The sequence below is a fragment of the Triturus cristatus genome, chromosome 1_1 (assembly GCF_964204655.1).
Source record: "Triturus cristatus chromosome 1_1, aTriCri1.1, whole genome shotgun sequence".
NCBI classification, from domain to species: Eukaryota; Metazoa; Chordata; class Amphibia; order Caudata; family Salamandridae; genus Triturus; species Triturus cristatus.
This window is the reverse complement of record NC_140579.1, coordinates 519,164,665-519,184,954: the sequence shown is the minus strand read 5'-3', so window position 1 is coordinate 519,184,954 and position 20,290 is coordinate 519,164,665. Positions and strand designations below refer to the sequence as shown.

The 20,290-nt window shown below is 43.3% G+C and overlaps 1 pseudogene across 1 annotated transcript in view; it reads right to left on the bottom strand.

Annotated features, from left to right (window-relative positions):
* LOC146870525 (rho GTPase-activating protein 27-like) overlaps positions 1-20,290 on the bottom strand; it is a 1,164,614-nt pseudogene that overhangs the window by 1,044,577 nt on the left and 99,747 nt on the right. Inside the window, exon 3 of the transcript XR_014978312.1 lies at positions 13,086-13,199. The product of XR_014978312.1 is annotated as a rho GTPase-activating protein 27-like (transcript). The remainder of the gene's footprint in view (positions 1-13,085; positions 13,200-20,290) is intronic.

The window sequence follows — 20,290 nt, the reverse complement described above, 5'->3', positions numbered from 1 at the left end:
CTCAGTCTAGTAATGGCACAAGGGCCTCCAGAAATATTTGCGGGAATATATGGCCAGGAAGTATTACCACATGAGAAAAGCCATCCGGCAGGTAGTAACATCGTGCGATAATGACTGGGGGTAACTACCAAACTCTTGCAAGTCATGTTATTCCGAACAGAAGTACATGTTTTCGGTGTCCTTTGAAGGCACAAAGTTCGATCATGAGCGGTGAATGAAGTGGCACCTTTCAATCTTAAACGCATACATTCAGAAATCGCACTAGGATCACAAGTAAGGAAAAAACACAAATCACCTTGTGTGATATTATAGGTAACTATTTGGGACTGGATGGGGGTATCGGGTCTGACAGTACAGTACACAAGGGGCAATACTCATGGGCAGGAAAATCGCCCAGAAGAACATTGGGGCGAGCACTCGATATATTAAAAATATGAGTCAAAGTCTCCAATGAAGCAGGGACAGCAACTAAACAAGTCGCTAGAATGTCCGTCATCGATCTCATCGGTGTCAAGCAGAAATGAGGGGCTTTAGTCACTTGTTTGGCTAATGTAATCCAAAAGTTCGACGAATCCCACGCAGCGAAGGAACACGACACTCGGGTTCTCAACTCAGCCCGGGTTGATGGGATCCCTCCTCTCTCGTCGTACCAGCCCAAAAGGAGTCAAACGCCGACACATCCTGCAGCAACAGTCCAAAGAATGATCTGAAAGAGAATCAAATACAAGCATTATTCATTCTCGTAAGTAACATTTGTCAGCCGGGACTGCTTCCCAGCTATCTTTCCCTGGTCTCATAACTAAAATGGTGTTGTCTTGACCGGTTGCAATGACTTCTGCTTGCTCAGGGGGATTCTTAGTCGACTGCACCCAAACTCTGGCCCCAGGATTATCTGTGGAGCCAAAACCTTTCTGGCCTCGTACAGTTAGCAACGTTGGGGCAGTGCCTTTTGTGATCTCACCACTGAAAACAGGCATTATTAGCAATTGAGCCACTCGGTCAGTTTGATGGATCAGTAAGTCAACCTCACTGCTATTCAGCAGGAGCACCTTAATCTCTCCCTGATAATCACTATCAATGATTCCTCCAAGCACCTGAATGCCTTTTACAGCCAGCCCCGATCTAGGGGCGATTAATCCGAAATTTCCAGTTGGTATATGAACACCAACACCAGTTTCAATGATGACTCGATCCTTACTTTTTATAACAGTGTCATCCATGGCATGCAAGTCTAAACCTGCCGACCCTGGGGTCGCTCTACATGGAGCCAAAGCTCCGGGAGTAATTTCCCAGTACATCAGTCTCTCTGATTTCATTGGGCTTAGCATCAACATTCGGAGGAAACAAACGCATAAGTGGGGATTCAGCATTTAGAAAAGGACGGTTATTCAAAATCAATAGCGCTTGAGGCAAAAAGTCTCGCCAATTCTTATACTTGTCATCTGTTAATTTACGTAACTGAATTTTCAGCAGGCCATTCAACCTCTCCACAAGACCCGAGGCCTGTGGATAATATGGTATATGAAACACCCATTCAATATTGTTTTCCACACAGAATTCCTGTACCAATCTTCCACGAAAATGGGATGCATTATCAGATTGAATTTGGAATGGCACACCATAATACATCATAATCAATTCCACTGTTTTAATAGTATTCAATTGGGTAGCTTGCTTACAGGGAAGGGCCACCAACAGGCCACTGTATGTATCAACAATAGTGCAAACATATTGACAATTCCTACTCATAGGAAGTGGACCAATGTAATCAATCTGCCAAATTTGAGCGGGTAATTCCCCGCGATGTAAATGACCTTTAACAATTTGGGGCACTTTGCGCTGCCTGATATGCTGACAAATGGGACAATGTAGAATAACATTTTTAATTAAATCTAGGGGAATATAAATTCCTCCATCAGCAGCCCACCTGCTAGTGGCTTTCTCTCCAAAGTGTCCTGCTTTCTGGTGGGCCCATTTCGCCAATCCCGCAATATCAGAATCTTGCCTGTCCACCACTGCCTCAGCAATTTTAGATTTCTCATCTGCAATGTTATGAAAGAATTTGTCAAGAGAGTCTATCGGGGTATGAGCATCCACATGGAAGATTGTAACAGTACTCTGTGGGAGCATTTCCCAAATCTCCTGCCATAATTCTTTTCCCCACAGTTCTTTTGAATGGATTTTCCAACTATGGGAATGCCAAGTCGGTAACCAAACTGCCAGTCCATTGGCAGTAGACCAAGAATTGGTGAAAATATGACATGTGCCAGGTAACTCTTGTTTCAGAACTTGATAAACAGCATAGAGTTCAGCAAATTGACTGCTCTTACCCTCACCAGTTGTACTCAGCAATTTTTGTGTGATCGGATTATAGGACACTGCCTTCCAATGCCGTTTCGTCCCTATGAACCTTGCTGAACCATCCGTAAACCAGACATGGTTTCTGTCCTCCGCCGACAAATCATCAAAAGGTCTACCCCACTTAACAGGAGACTCCTGTACCAAAGGTACGGAACATTCACTCTCAGTCTCAGTCGATGGCGCCCGTGCCACCTGCTCATGCAAAGATGCAACTCCTTTTTGTCCCACACGTGCCCTGTCTTGTATATACCATTTCCATTTAATCACACTCGCCTCTTGAACGTGTCCAATTCGGTGAGTTTTCGGTGAACTCATAACCCACTGCATGATAGGAATTTCAGGTCGCAGAACTATATCATGTCCCAAAGTCAATTGCTCGGTATCCACCAGAGCCCAATAACATGCAAGTAACTGTTTCTCAAAAGGTGTATAACGCTCACCAGCATCAGGTAACTTTTTGGTCCAAAAACCTAACGGTACTCTACTCTTGCCTTGTTTCTGCCACAAACTCCAATTCGCATAAAGGCCTTGTACAGACACATTCAAATCCACATCACCATCACATACAGGCCATAAATCCAGAGCATGCTGAATTGCTTCTTTTGCCAGACTGAACGCATCTTGCTGTGGTTTATCCCATTCAAATGCATTCTTTTTACGAGTGACACGGTACAAAGGGGCCAATATTTGACTCAAATGAGGAATATGCTGGCGCCAAAAACCAAACAAACCAATGAAGCTTTGGGCTTCTTTCCTGTTCCTCGGAACTGCAAAATCAAGAATTTTCTGTTTAACCTGAGGGATCACTTCTCGGTGCCCCTCATGCCAATTAATACCCAAAAATTTCACAGCCTGGGACGGACCTTGTAATTTATCCGGGTTGATTTCCCAACCTTTCTCACGCAGGCACTCAATGACTCTGTCCAATTGGGTCTGAACTTCCTCTTGTGTTTCACCTTGGATCAAAATATCATCAATATAGTGACATATCTGAATTCGCGGATGAACCGGTACCTCAGCCAAATGCTCTGCCACCAGCCGGTGACATATCGTAGGACTATGCACATAGCCCTGGGGAAGACTTCTAAACGTCATCTGACGCCCGTTCCACGTAAAACTGAATTGTTCCTGACACTCAGGGGCAATCGGAATCGAAAAGAAAGCATTAGCAATATCAATGGACGCATACCATGTACCTGGATGTTTTTGGATTCTTTCAATTAAGGTAATAACATCCGGTACTGCAACAGTCAAAGGGGGTGTGTGTCTATTCAATTCTCGATAATCAACAGTCATGCGCCAAGAATTATCACTCTTACGTACAGGCCAAACAGGATTATTCCAAGCAGAAGTAACTGGGGTTATAACTCCTGCATCCACCAACTCCTGAATAGTGGTACTAATCTCTTCATGACCACCTGGAATACGATACTGCTTCTGACGAACCACTTTTGTCGCCTGGGGAACTTTTATGGGGGGCATTCTTAAACGACCAACCCGTACAGGCCTGGACGATATATAATGTTTAGTTCCAAATTGGTAACATCCATCATCTAAGTGCAAAGTCATTCCTTTCAAAATATCAATTCCAATTATGAATTCTAAGAGTGGTACCACTAATACAGAGTATTCTTTTCTAGGAATTCTACCTATTCTCATTTCAAGTAAAGTTTGAACTGCGGGAGTTTCCTTTCCACCTAATCCGGTAATTGTAAAAGGCTGACCTTTAAACTTCTTTGATTTTCCATGAATAAGAGTGGCCTCCGCTCCTGTATCTACCAATGCTCGGGCCCTTTGGACATTACGATGTCTCCAATAAATATCAATATCTACATAGGGTCTGTGAGCCCATCTGTGTACTGGAGCTTGACCTATTTCCTAGTCATCTTTACTGCGTTCTGTGTACCAGGATAAATCAGGATAAAGATTCTCACGTTTCCCAGGTATCGATACCTCCTGTTCATATCCATCTCCATTACGAAATGGATTCCTGTTCTCTGCATTGTACTGCGGGTTTCGATCGGCCAATCTGTGTCGATCCTCTCTCCTTCTCAACTCAGGGGATTGATCCCTATCATCTCTACGTCTGCTGTTAACATAATCATCTCTCCCCCTCTCTCTTTCCCCCTCTCTCTCCCTGTCTCTCTCATGACGGGGGGACAGATCACGTACATAACGGCGATCATCACGACGATCAGAGCGCCCACGGCGGTCGTCATCACCGCTACCGTCAGAAAAACCACGATCACACTCAGTTGTCCGAACACGCCGGGCACCCTCCTTTCGATCCAAGCCACGTTTGCGAAACATTTCCCACAAACGAGAAGTAGTCTCACCGTCAATGTCCTCCTTCCGCACACCATCGGCCATAAGACCAAAAAACATATCACGTCTAGTAAGTTTATTGTCACCAGGAGTACGAGTGTCAGGCCGGGATTGCCGTTCAGGTTTAAACCACTCACCCAACTCACCGAGTTGGCGTACCGATTCCAGCACCACAGATAACATGTTACCAGTCTGATTAATCAATAAAGTCATCATAACCTGCTTATAAGCAACAGGGGAAGAACGAATAATACGATTCCGCACAGAAGATGTCAAGAAACCATCAAGCAACCTGTCAGCAGTATTTAGAAAAATTGCCGTTTTCATCACCTCCTCTTTGAGACGTTGCGCAGCATCGCGCAAAGTATACCACGGTTTGTCATTCACAGGCCAGTCAGACTCAGTAGGATATTTTTGATTACAACCCTCAGTCGCCAATTGAAGCAAAGAAATTTGACCACCAACATTAAAGTTACGAAAATGATCCTGTACAGTAGGATCCGAACTCAAGGAACAAAACTTCAAACAATCGCCAGCATCCAACATAATGCCAGCAGCGCCCAGTTCATAAAGGCGCACCATCCATGTGAGTAAGGTCTCACCAGCTCGCTGCCGAAATCGCTGCAAAATATCACTAATTTCTTGTTGAGTAAAATCCTCCAAAGAGTCTAAAGCAATACCATTCGGAGCACCGGGAGCCTGCTGCAATTTCCGCCGAAAAACTGGATGCACCGAGACCGCGGGACGAGCATCACAAGGAGCTCGACCAGTACACGTAGAGGAAGCATCGACCCCGCTCGAAGGACGAGCGCAATCACGGGGTGCACCATCAGAGGCGCAAGAAGCAGACTTACAATCACGGCCGGAGCGAGAGGACTCGCGCTTGGCAGACTCCTCACCCGAGGAAGGAGAATCACTCGAGTTCCAGATATTACCATCCCATTCATCAGGATTCCAATCCAGTCCGGCTTTCGCCACGACCAGACGCACCTTTCGCTTCGAAATCCGACCACGCCGATTTTTATATTTATAATGAGCAATTCGCACAGCCGCCCTCTCGGCAATAGTTTGGTACGTCTCAAGTTTGTCAGCAAGCAACTTATTTTGACACCGCAACAAAGTATGAGCATTCTGAATCTCAACAAAGTTCGCTTCCACATCGTTATGCGATTTCTGCAACTTCAACAACCTCTCATGCAGAATCCTGTACGCAGACAGAACAATCCAACCTCTGCGCCCCAAAACGGGAAGCTCATCACCCTTAGATACCGGCGCCTTCTGTAAACAAGTAATCACATTAGCCGGCTCCGCCAGCTCCAAAAAAGAATTCCAATTCTCACTCAAACCAGTAGAATCAGCCCACTCACGGGCTAAGGCTTCATAAGGCGTTGAATCCCAGCCGGGAATATCAACGGGCAATTTAAAAGTAGATTTCGACTTTCTAGAAAACATCTCAGAAAAGAAAGAAAAAGAGAAAAAGAAAGAGAAAAAAAACTACACACACAATTATATACAAATAATATACAAACGAAACCACGCACGCGCCGAAAGCAAACACGATACAACCACAACGCACACAGGTTTCTTAAACGGTTCGTGACGCCAAATGTTCTGCTTGGGTTTTCGGATCAGATAGAACCCGCTCATCAGAGCCTCACTAACCCAGACAGAACGCTACCCCCTCCCTAGGGCCTATTTACAATAGTGCAACCACATATATCTACCACCTAAGGACAGGGAATTCCTACTATACATACTAAGACCTCTTATAATCGGCGGCCTCGCGATCCCATACGGATCCAGACCTCTCTGCCCATACGACAGTATCACAAGTGGCGGCCTCGCGATCCCATACGAATCCAGACCTCTCTGCCCATACGACAGTATCACAAGTGGCGGCCTCGCGATCCCATACGGATCCAGACCTCTCTGCCCATACGACAGTATCACAAGTGGCGGCCTCGCGATCCCATACGGATCCAGACCTCTCTACCCAGACGGCAGTCTCAGCACAATCGGCGGCCTCGCGATCCCATACGGATCCAGACCTCTCTGCCCATACGACAGTATCACAAGTAGCGGCCTCGCGATCCCCTACGAATCCAGACCTCTCTACCCAGACGGCAGTCTCAGCACAATCGGCGGCCTCGCGATCCCCCTACGAATCCAGACCTCTCTGCCCATACGACAGTATCACAAGTGGCGGCCTCGGGATCCCATACGGATCCAGACCTCTCTACCCAGACGGCAGTCTCAGCACAATCGGCGGCCTCGCGATCCCATACGAATCCAGACCTCTCTGCCCATACGACAGTATCACAAGTGGCGGCCTCGCGATCCCATACGGATCCAGACCTCTCTGCCCAGACGGCAGTCTCCGCACAATCGGCGGTCTCGCGATCCCCTACGAATCCAGACCTCTCTGCCCATACGACAGTATCACAAGTGGCGGCCTCGCGATCCCATACGGATCCAGACCTCTCTACCCAGACGGCAGTCTCAGCACAATCGGCGGCCTCGCGATCCCCTACGAATCCAGACCTCTCTGCCCATACGACAGTATCACAAGTGGCGGCCTCGCGATCCCATACGAATCCAGACCTCTCTGCCCATACGACAGTATCACAAGTGGCGGCCTCGCGATCCCATACGGATCCAGACCTCTCTGCCCATACGACAGTATCACAAGTGGCGGCCTCGCGATCCCATACGGATCCAGACCTCTCTACCCAGACGGCAGTCTCAGCACAATCGGCGGCCTCGCGATCCCATACGGATCCAGACCTCTCTACCCAGACGGCAGTCTCAGCACAATCGGCGGCCTCGCGATCCCATACGGATCCAGACCTCTCTGCCCATACGACAGTATCACAAGTGGCGGCCTCGCGATCCCATACGGATCCAGACCTCTCTACCCAGACGGCAGTCTCATACGACAGTTCATCCTATGATCACCATAACATACAAAAAGGGAATCAGTCTCACTATTCATCAGATCACACAAGGATTGCCAGTTCGAGCATAGCCTGTTCTCAGGTTCGAGGGGCTCCTCTTTCCCTTATTCAGTTACCACTTACCTGATCAGGGTTACCATCTGTTCATGTAGCCGCAGCTGACTAGAAAAATAGGCTACCCTCTCATACAAGAACACGCAGCACATGTTGGTTCACTACAAACTGGGTACTTTATTACTCATTACATACACGATCACATAACATTACGATATAACACATAACCTGCAAAGAAAAGTGAAAGATTAAGTTGTACACTCTAATAAGAAAGGGGTCGACATCACCTTAGTAGTATGTAGCCTGCACTCAGTGGTCATCTAGGTTCCCTTCTCGTCTGTGCCTCGGCTCGCCTGGAAGTCACCCTTCTCCGAGTCACTGGGACCTCTTCCTTATCGGCTACTCTCTCCTCTCTGGCTATTCTGCTAGGAGAGCATCTGTCTCTCGGTTCTTCTCCGCCTTCAAGATGGCGTCTGTCTTCCCTGGAATAAGTAGTAGCTTTACTGCTAACGGCTAGATGCCGCCTACGGACTGAACCTGTAACTGCCTCAGACTTTCACTAATATAGAGGTGCGTTTTCTCATGGAAAATTCCGGCCTGTAACCTGCCGCCCACCAAATTCTTGTACCTCCCCGTACCAAGGACACGTTCCCAGCCGGCCGGCCTGATGTAGTGTCTTCGGCATGAAGAAAAATACAATCCTTCGATAAGGGCCGGCCTGAACCGGTTCTCTCCAAGCGAATAACACCTCATAACTAAAACATTACATTTGACCTAGAAGCATCCCAAGCTGCCGGAGCAGAAAGAAAGATGGAGTCTCTCCCGTTTGAGGCCTACCAGGCCTGAATTCAGCACAGCTCCATGAAATACCCTCACTACAGGACAGGTTATCCCTAATACTAACAAATCTATCCCCTAGGCTATGTGTGCAAGCCCTGATCTATGGGGAAGAGCACAGGATCATGTCGAAGTGCCTAGTAAATAGGCTCCATTCACTACTCTAACCCTTAGACTTGAATGGTAAGAGACTGAAGTCACATTTAATCATCTTTTCCTCACAAGAAGGCCGGGAAAATCGAGCAGAACAACCTCCCAATATAAAGTTGTTCAATATGCTTTGGAAGTAACTTAGGACTCCCTTGGGTGGTTGCAAAGGGAGTGTTTGGGTCAGGTATAACAATCAAGGCAGGGCTGGTATAATAACTGCGGCATTACATTCAGGTCCTCTGTTTTGCTTATTCTCCAGCTTCGATTGGCAGGAGTGCAGGAGGTCCACATAAAGAACACAGGATGTTTCCTCTGAAGAGGAGACTATTGTGTCACCTAGTTATGTAATATGCTTTCCAGCCCAGGATAAGAGGAAATCCAATTGTATAGTGTTTACCTAATAAGCCGGAACAGACAAGTTCAAGAGTTGTAATTTCTGTAAGTTAAGTATGAAACCTAATGCCCGTCTGTTAGAAATTTGGTTGTTGGTTGATTGGGGGGTGAGCCCTGGTCGAGCAGCAACCACAATCCTTGTCACAGTAAGGCAGAATCCAACCCTACATTAACCTGTGCTCAATCCCCTGGTAGCTTGGCACAGAGCAATCAGGCTTAACTTAAGAGGCAATGTGTAACGTATTTGCACAAAGAGCCAAAAATGTGATTACAAGAGTCCGTCAGCCACTCCAAGAGTCCAAGACCTAAGAGGCACCACTTGGAGGTCAGGACCTTGCCGAAGGCTGGTCCAGGAGCTGTTGGGGAGCCTTTTATGTACCTGAGGCACAGATCTGGAGGCCAGCAGACTAGCCCTTTGAGTCACTCTGGGGTTGTGGGGTCAAGATGAAGTTGCAAGCCCAGCTCTTATTCCCCAGGCAAAAGGTCAGCAGGCAGCAGGTCAGCACAGCAGGGCAGCAGTTCCTTCATAGTAGCAGTCCAGCAGGGTGGCAGTCCTTGTAGCAGCACAGCAGTCCATCTTCCTGGCAGTGTATCCACTGGTTCAGAAGGGCACTGAACAGCTGGTGTCTGAGGTCCTTCTTTTATACACAGTTGTGCCTTGGAAGTGGGGAGAAGCTTCTAGAGGCATGCCTTTGAAGTGCACAGATGGCCTGCCTTCCTGGCCCTGGCTCCAGACTAACCACAAGGGGTATGCAGCCCTTTGTGTGGAGGCAGACCCAGCCTATTCAAGTATAAATAGGGCTGTGCCCAGCTCCTCCCTCATCCAGTGCTGGCCCATCCATTCACAACTAAGCTCCCATTGCGTGTGGCTGTCTAGGATAAATACACAAAGCCCAACTGTCAGCTACACTGAGTCATATGACCCAGGATAGGTTGCAGGCCTCAAATGGCTAAGGCAAGAAAATGCCAACTTTCTAAAAGTGTCTATCACAATGAGGATTGATCCAGTTCTGCGCCTAGGGGGCTGGGATGAATAAACGGTTAAACAATATTGGAGTACCCCTTCATACCATTGATCCTAAACTACTTTAAAGACAGATACGTTCCTTGTTCATATCATAAATTGCCATCTTATGAATGTTATGTATTATTTGACCTTAGTTTTGTTTTAAATCACTCAGCTACCTCGTATCAGTTATTAGTATGAAAATATGCATCCACAGAGAGAAGACATGTCTGGTTATAGGGTATTTTTATCACATGATGCCATTATCATCTTTCAAGTACCACCTGTGATACATTCAATGGTGCGCCACAAACAATTTGTATACAATTCATATAAATCCTTCTATGTTCAACACCATAAAAACATATATATATATATATATATAAAATATCCAAACATTAAATTGACTCATTACATTTATCCTTGTGTGTCATCTAAGGTCATAACTAGTGCATATGTGAAAAGGGTGTCCTACAATGTGATAATGAAAATGGTTATATATTATTAAGACATTGGGGACATATTTTTCCCTCAATCATACAGTCCACACGGTACTACCTGGCTCTTTTGTGGTCAGAGATCCTTTATAAGGTCATGGAGGTATGAATACTCTGCTCGCCTGTTTTATAAATACATTATTTCTTTCTTGATGGTAGAATGGCTCCTGGAAGGGCCGGACTGACTACCGGGTGTTTTGGAATGCTGCTGAGCTGGGGGCTGATTTCGTTGATGGGGACCTGCGTGTACTGAACGAAATTCGTTTTGCTTTAATTATTTCGAAGTGCACGCAGGTCTCCATGAACGAAATCAGCCCCCACCGCAGTGAAATCAGCCCCCTGCTCGGCAGAATTCCAAAACGCTCGGTAGTCAGTCCGGCCCTGACTCCTGGCCACTTGAATTTATACGCTGACGCGTTTCGAGCTTTTTGTTGGGCCTAATAAATGATTGCTGGCCTTGTTCAGGGCTTGTCAAATGTTTATGTGAGTGGACTGTGCCCAATGTGGAACCTTTCTCCGTTTGTTCGCTTGCAGTGTTCAAGCGCTGTTGTTATTTAAGACTGTGCCTATTTGTCAACACAGGAATTTCTTCATGTAGGGATTCCCATCCTCATATATGCAGTTCCTGTTGCGGGGTCATTTGCGGCATGTGTTTGGCGGAGAGAAGTAGCATGACCTGCTCATCTCTTTCATTGGGAGATTGCACTTATAAAATGTAATAAGGCAACTCGAATTTTATCCTATGGAGAGAAAGGCCTTGCAGTAATGAAAAAAGAATGTAAGAGTTTTTCAGCACCAGGACATGTAAAACTTAAAAGGATATGTCCAACTTTTCAAATACACTGCACCCTGTCTATGGGTCTGTCCAGGGCCTACCTTAGTGGTGACTTATATGTATTAAAAAGGAAGGTTTGGACCTGGCAAAGGGTTTACTTTGCCTGGTCGACATGGCAGTTTAAAATTGGACACACAGGCTGCAATGGCAGTCCTGAGATATGTTTAAAGAGCTACTTAAATGGGTGGCACAATCACAGCTGCAGACCCACTAGTACCATTTAATTTACAGGCCTTGGGCAGATGTAGTGCCACCTTACTAGGGACTTACAAGTAGATTAAATACACCAATTAGGTATAAGCCAATTCTACCAGGTTTTATGAGAGAGAACACATGCACTTTAGCACTGGTTAGCTGTGGTTAAGTGTCCAGAGTTCTACGGCCAACATAAATAGGTTCAACAAAATAGAGGAGGTGAGGCAGAAGGTTTGGGGGAAGAGCACCCTAAGTCTGACAGGTCTTACACCATCTAAATCTATCCAGCCCTTCCAGGAGGGGTGGGATCAAATACATTGGTTCAGCTATCATCAATAGTACATCATCTGCTTAGAGATAAATTATTGGGTCACCCTTGCCTATAGCTATTCTTTTTATTTCTTGGTTAGCTCTGCCCATGCCCACCAGTGGTTCCATATATAAAGCAAACAAGAGGGAAGCAGTGGTCAGCCCTGTCTCATCCCTTTCAATACCAAATGAGTTCAAGACTATACCATTAACAAAAAACCCCTATCCATTGAGCTCTCATAGTTGCTAGTGATCCATGCAGTTTATTTAGATCCGAATCCATAGGTTTAAAGTGTCTTCCACAAAAATAAGCAGTGTACCCTGTCAAACGCTTTTCAGCATCAACATATATTAGTAGACCATTCTTATGGGCTCTGTGCCTAGGCCTTATCAATCACATGTAATGTTCTTTAGGGATTGTCTAACGTACTCCTCCATGGGATAAATACCATTCCTCTAGTAATCTAAAATGTATTTTTATTTTACCTTTTTTTTAGCAATGCTTTACAAGTAAGGATTAGCAAACCAATAGCTTAGGACTCGCTCTAGAAAGTTAAGATCCATGGACTTTGTCAATGTTTCTTCGTATCTAAGAACCCTAAAGGAAAATGAATGGGGAAAAACTTTGCGGGCCCATTTACAACATCTGACTCCCTTCACTTATGTTTCCAAAATTATATGTATGAGAAATGTGGCTAAGAAAAAAATACATTCCATTCACCTTCCATTATTCTTAATTCTATTATGCAAAATAAATCTTCAAATGTCAATCAAAAGTCCTTAATTTAGCATAGAAAACAAAAGCTAGATATTCTGGTGCTGTTCACATGTCACCATTGATAGCATCACACAATCACATATATGTGCTTCCTTTATGGGTTACAGCTTCACTTGAATGCTGAAAGCATCACTCTAGACGGTGAATACACCTAACCATAGTTAACTCACAACACAATAATTACCAGTTGCTACTAAGGATATCTCACTAAGGAACCTATAAACGAAGTCAGCTTAGAATTGCAGCTTTGTAAAAGGTAAAACAGCTTAACCAAAGTTAGTCTCAATTAATGTGGTTTTACTGCAGTGACAAGACATGGATATGGTATAACTGTAATTCATGATTATCTTCGAGAACTGTTTACCCTGAACCTTCACCAGTCTGCACGTACCTGCAGGTGTGAGTTAGACCCTTCCGAGACATGTCCGCTGTCTGGAGCACCGGGCACCTCACTTCTTGCGGGTACTTCAGGAAAACCTGCAGGGATTGCTTCATTGCTCAGATGCTTTAAAACAATGAAATGGTAAAAGGACCGTCAAACTGGAAATTCTTTAGACTAAATATTGTTAAACTACCATACAATCAGCCACTCAGCGTAGCAATAAGGCAAAAAAAAAAATATCTCATTTTCCTGGTAGAGATAACCATCTTTTAGCTGCAGTTTATTAAAGCGTGAACTCGACCTGCAGGTGCTGGAGCGCTTTACATGAGCACCAATTATATTACACAAGAACACATTAATTTTCTTGCAGGTACGGGGGGATTACGTGATTATTTGCCCAGAATCACTGGGTGTTAAACCGACGCTGTGACCCGAATCTGGCTCCCAAGCTCCGAAGTCGGCAGCTCCGGCTGTTATGCCACATCCTCTTCCAGAACTTCTGGTGTTCTCCACAAGCTAAATTGCAAACTATGTCGCAGGCGTATCAGAGATAGGGAAAATTGGAAATGAGAATATCTCCTTTGAGAGTTAATTGATTTATTCACTTATTTAATAGAAGTTTTATTTAGCACAGACTAACTCCAAACGGTGACCACACACTTACGAAGCAGCTACCAGTTGCAAGAGAGAAATTACATATGTAAAAAGAGCAAAAAAAGCAAAAAATATGCGAACCCAATATTAACAATACAAAAAGGCTTACGGGTCACATATGTGGGTGCGTAGCATAACGTAGTAAATAAACAGTATTGTCACATAATGTGAGTACCTTACTATCACCAATATGTAAAACCAGGTAGAAACATTGAAAACAGAGGGCATACTATTAACATTATAAAAAATAGAGTCAAATAATGCGGGAAACAATAAATCTTAATCACAGAATAGAGATGTACACAACTGCATATCTGGCACTAATACCGGAACCTCATGGGATAAGCTGCCAGCAGCAAGCATTTTATTTATTTTTAATAATTATCATAAGTGGATACATTTCTGATGGCTCATCAGCTGGGATTCCAGACTCTGGTGCCACTTCCAGACACGGATTGTGTTGTGTCCTCTTGCTGTCTTATGCATGCTCCCCCCCCCCCCCCAGTCTTAATGCTCCCTGCTGCTCAGACAGTTTGTAGGACGTTTGGTGAGTGGGGAAGAGGTGTTTTGCCGTCTTTCGTTCTGCTGAATTTTCTATTGTTTTCATAAGGGAGGAGATGTGTTGTGGCCTCTTGCTATCTTATACATTCTCCCCACAGTCTTGATGTTTCCTGCTGCTCAGCCAGTGAACGATGCCATTGGATGGTTGGAATGTTGAGGGTTTGTGCTTGGACGAGTGGACAGTTGGAATGAGAAGGGCTGAGTAGCAGGATGCTGCTCCACGTGGGGCTTTATTTGTAGCCTACGTCTAAGCTAATAAACCTACTTCTTTATAACCTATGAGTATCGATACTTTATTGTAACAGTTTGCTTTACAGTAGCTGACAATATAAAAAATGGAACTTCAATAATTAGAGAGTCTGCACTCTTAAGTTGTCGATGCCACCTGAGATGGATAGTTTCTGGCCGAGATAGGTTTGGAAGTAGAGTGGAGTGTCTTATGGGTAATGCAGGGTAACCTATAGATAATTGTTGCCTAAATGGACAGCCATCTCAGTGAGATCAGTATTGAAGAGATATGATCACACCTTTATGCGCCAGTGGCAAGCCTGGGCGCTGCATGTAATGCTGCTCTCAAGTAATCTATGTGGAGTTTAGACATTCCTTAATGTAGTAAGTATGTATAGTCCAATTTTGATAGCACAAGAGTTTGAATCCGTTGTGTAAAGTAATTCTCTTGGACAAGTGTTGGATACCTCACAGATGTCTGAGCTGATATTTGGCCTCTTTAGTCAGAGTTGATGTCTGATTACAGATTCAGATTTCTGCCCAGGAATCCGCCTGGTGATTTGGTGCAGTCCACAATCGAATGCTGGCCAGTACTGAACTGTGACAGTGCACTATGGCAGATAAATCAGAAGAAACTCTGTTTAAGCAGGCTGAGTTTCAGATGGTGTATTGTTCCCCAGAACTGGATGTCAGGTAGAGTTTGAGCCGCAGTTTTAATGGGACAGAGCTATTTCTCAGTGTAAAAGTGGAAAATGATGTTTTAGTGTTTAAGTGGCAGGCACAAACTCCATATAGTGACTGACGAAAGCGAGAGATATATTGGAACCTGGGAGAGAAATCTGGCCAGTTTTACAAACTGACACTTGTCCTCGAGGTATGATGAGAACTAACTGAGGACTGCACCCCTCATCTCCAATCTAACCGTGAGAATTTCAAGTACAATGGAGAAACCTACTGGGTCAAGAAGTGAACTGAACCAGTAGGGTAAGGAGGGAGAATTGACCCTTGTCTAAAATGTGATGTGCAGCACCAAATATTTTTAGAATAGCTCTTTCTCCTGAAATGAAGCTAAATTGTAGCTTCTCAAGAAGGTCAATTTCAACTGAGGTACCTCTGAGTTCCACCTTGATACAGTCTTCCAGGACTTTTGCAAGGATGGGAAAATTGGACACTGGGTAGAAATTCTGTGATCCTCAGGCTCTGCTCCTGTGTTTATTTTATGTACAGTGGAAGACCTATCACATATGTAAGTAGACTGGGACTGTGACAAGAAATAGTTTGTTAGGTTCATCCCAAGGGGGGTTAACTGAGGGTTTTATTTCTTAGAGAATTGTTGGTGATGCAAGATCAATGAAATGGAAGACCAGTTTCGTTTTGCAATGATGTTTAGCATTTTGATTGGCAAGAATGTTGTTTATGGTAACTTGGATATTATATTTGTTGCCCACTACTTAAACTAACCTGATAAAATCCATTCCTTCTTTTAATGCTTTTCAATGGAATTCATAGGTGCTGGAGCTTACTGTGCCATTAAAAATGTATCAAAGTGTTCCTTATAGTATTTTGGGTATTTTGAAGTTTGGTTTACAAACCATTGCTGTCAATTTGTGTCAATGTTATAAATGAATACAATGGCCATCATAGGTGAACATTTTACTGCACTGTACGTGTTAATTGTAATGAAGTGAGCCAAGGACAGCTCAAATTCAAGTCCAGTTTTCTTTCTACAATCAATTGTGATACAGTGCTTTAGCGCAGCTCATTCAATTGATGGTAACCAGGACTATAATCATCAGAATTATTAAGTTTAACATTTCTAGGTCTGGAACATTCGTATACCTGAAGATATGAAGTCTTGAAATAACTCTAATTTTAGAGACATTCTGGAGTACAGGTGGCCATCCCAACAATTGAATTAATCAAGGAAGAGAGGCACAGATTCAAATCAAATGGAAGATAATGGTAGGCAAATGCACGCAAAAGACTTCAAGGGAAACAAAAAACCCTGATCCAGTGCTAAAACGTCTAAGAAAGTGATACACCACATCCAGTATAAACAAGCATTGGCATAGCCAACAGTTCTAGCCTCTGGTGCTGAGGTGATGCTGTGCTGATTCTATGGTAGAGCTGCCCTGGTGCTGAGTTGGTGCTTCACTGGTTGTGGTGCACTGAGGTGGAAGTGGTGCTGTGCTGATGCTGAGATGGTGCTTTGTGGATGCTGGGGTGGTGCTGTGGGGATGCTGCAGTGGTGTTGAGTGATGCCGAGGAGATACTGCGCTGGTGCAAAATTCTGAGCTAAAACGTATGCCTTCGCAGGCTACATGGACCCTTTAAAGTGAGAACATGACTGGGTGATTTTATTAAGACTTTATTAAACTTGCAGTTTACACAAGGACCTCTTTAAGAAAATCATTAGCCCGCCAAACTACCTAAAAAACATTACAATAAGTGGCTTAAACATATAGCTCTGCAAAAGGAACATTAACCCTCTGAGCTATTTTATGATGATATAGGCCTGTCACCAGCGAGTGCACAGTGATCTCCCCAGCAAATGCATTAATTACCAGAGTTATCTCACCAGCATCACATTCTGAATCCTGGTTGATGCACATTGACGTCCGCAGCAAATGCCTTTACATCCCAAGCTAGCTTAAAATACTGTCTGTTAAATACCAAGGAAGAAAGCCAGAAGAGCTTGCAAATCACATTTTTCCGTTGTTAATTGGGGACAGAATATGTCAAAAAGAAAATGCACATGGTGACTGTAATTCACTCTGGTTCTCATCATGCTGGTCTTCTGGACTCCTTCCTCATCACTGTGCTCCCTTATGCCATCGGCCTCAAATTATGGGTTCCTGGGGTAAATTTGCTCCTATTTTCAGCACTGAAGAAAAATGTGTTTTCTTGACATATGTGAAATCTTCACATTCAAACCCTCCCTTAAGAGCAACATGAGCCACGGTGAACTGCCAATTCTTTTTGGGTCTGGTTGGCACCAAAGCTGTAGAAAGTTTTCTGATGTCAAGTAATAAAGATGAAGATCTCAAAGTGTTTTCGATGGAGTTATTGCATTTCACTCTTTACCACAGCTACTTTCAATGGAACAACTTATTTTATGTACAATCATCTGGTACATCTATGGGAAACTGTGCTGCACCTAGCTACGCCAACATCTTCATGTATCGATTTGAATTGGACAATATACTACAACAACCAGAATGGCAAAAAAATTTGATCTTGTATAAAAGATACATCGATGACATTTTTTTACTCTGGAGAGCACTCTTAACACCGTCATCCAAAATTTGAATCAAGTCAATGACAGAATTTCATTCACATCCAACATTAGCCATCACCAAATATCCTTTTTTCACGTATTAGTTACCAACGTTGACGGTACATTACAAACCAGTATCTACAACAAACCCACAGACAGAAACAATTTATTACACTTTTATAGTTTCCATCAACCGTCACTCCAAAAACATTTACCATTTTCACAGTTGCTCCAAATCAAACAAATTGCTTCCACAGAAGACATCTACAACAAGCACAAAGTAATTACCCTCAATAAATTCAAACAGAGAGGATATCCTGAACCTATATTAACATATGCCATGGAAAGAGTTCAAAAATTGGAAAGAAATGTACTACTCGCATCAAAACCCAAAAGTGATGAACAAAGGTCCGTTTTCGTTTCAAAATACACCAGCGGAAGTCAAAGGATCAAAAAATCCATCCTAAAACATTGGCCACTACTCACATTGGAAGAAGATTTCAAGGGAATCTTTTCATTAAACCCCAGATTTGCGTATTTACGCACCAACAACATCATAGAGTTACTAAAAGAAAAAGAAGATACATTTATATCTCTTTAACCTTATCGCGGTACCTTACCGTGCCACAATTGCGGCAACTACAACGCAATAATCAAAGGAAATCAAATAAGTCACCCAACAAGGGGTACTCTTGTAAAACTCAAAGTAACAGGAACTTGTGATAGTACCAACTTAATTTACATGTTGAAATGCCCATGTGGAACAGCATATGTGGGAAAAACGCAAAGGAAAATCAAAACACGGATAATCGAACATAAGAGTAATATCCGACTCAACAATACTAAATCCATAGTGGCAGTACATTTCAATTTGTTCAACCACAATCCAAGTCAACTACGCTTTTGCATTTTAGAAATCGTGCCAACATTACCTGGTCGGGATAATCAGCAGTACCTCCTAAGAAGAGAAACTTTTTGGATAAATCATCTATCGACTCTTCAACCGAAAGGCATGAATGAACGTTTAGACTTTGGATGTTTCTTATAATTTTCGATAACCACTATTAATATATGCCAATGTTGTAACATGATCACACCAGAAGTACTGTGCAAAACAATTTTTTGATCAATTTTTTCTCATTACTTCTGAAATCATGTAGTTCTGAAATTCATAATTATCCTATTGTATTGAGGAAACACAGTCAGATAAATTCAAAGTAGGGTGAATAGAACAATTCACATTCTTTTATCTGTTTCTTTGTACCGCCCCCCCTTGAACATACGATCATATGGATCGTTTACACGACCCGTGCTTTTATACATTAACCAAAAGATTCATATCTTTCACTTATCTTTGACATTTCATCACTCCCACAATTCACTATTTTAATCTTATGAGCAGGCAATCTTTTTTGATATTTTTGAACACATAAACGTAAAACGGAGTAGTCTGTCCTTTTACACACTGCATCGCAGTCGCAGTACTCCTTATTTTTCAGTTTTTTTGGTGATAATATGAATCGGCAAAATTAAATGCAGCAATTAAAAACACTTATATTATTTATTTATCTCTATTTACGTTCGTATCCGCAGTCTGTTTTCTTCACTTACGTTGTAGGAAATAGGTAGTACTTTTTTACTGTCGGGCAACACCTGATTCGCGAATTAGTATTTACGGCCGATTCACGTCAGACACGCACAAACACACGAAGTATCACTTCCGGTACCAGCACGTAATCGTCGTCCGAAGGTGAGCGTTAAACTTTAATCGTCCGTCCAATTTCTTAGCGAAAACAAAATAGCATTCAATACCAGGTTTTTGCACTCAGGCGTCTTTTAGATACTTCTTTTTTAAAAAGACGTGATACCGGCGCTTAAAGTAAGGTCAGACTTTTACACTTTCCCGCACCAACTTTCATCAATGCTACCTACAGCCAGCTAAAGCACAAGTGTCTTTCTCACCTGTACTATTGTTTATAAATATCACGCACCACGCCATAAACAAACGGTTGGAAAGAACAGTTATCCCCCCCCCCATTTTTTAAATTAAATATAAACACGTTTCAGACGATAATTAATTTTTCATTTGTACTGTTTAGAAGCATTACGTTTTTACATTTTTTAAATTTAATTAAATGTACCACAGTATAAGATATGTTTCACTGCCAGGTTTGTAAACCTAAAACGGGCTTCCGTTCATCTACTTCTTTAAAGTTTTTTGAAATTTCGAGTAGATAACAATTGTGAATTGAGTCTTGTAAACATCATGCAAATTATACCTCTCTTGTACTTTCAGAATGTAAGTCCCCTGTATGGGACGCGTGTAAGGCCAGTATAAGAGGGTTTACTCAACAATTTATCTTCACACAAAACTCCAAACTTCGTAAAGAGGATAAGGCTATTATTACTAAAATCCAGCTACTAGAAAATCAGCTAGCAGACGCTCTTACACAAGACTCATTAGATGCGGATAAATTAGGACTAGAGTTAATCA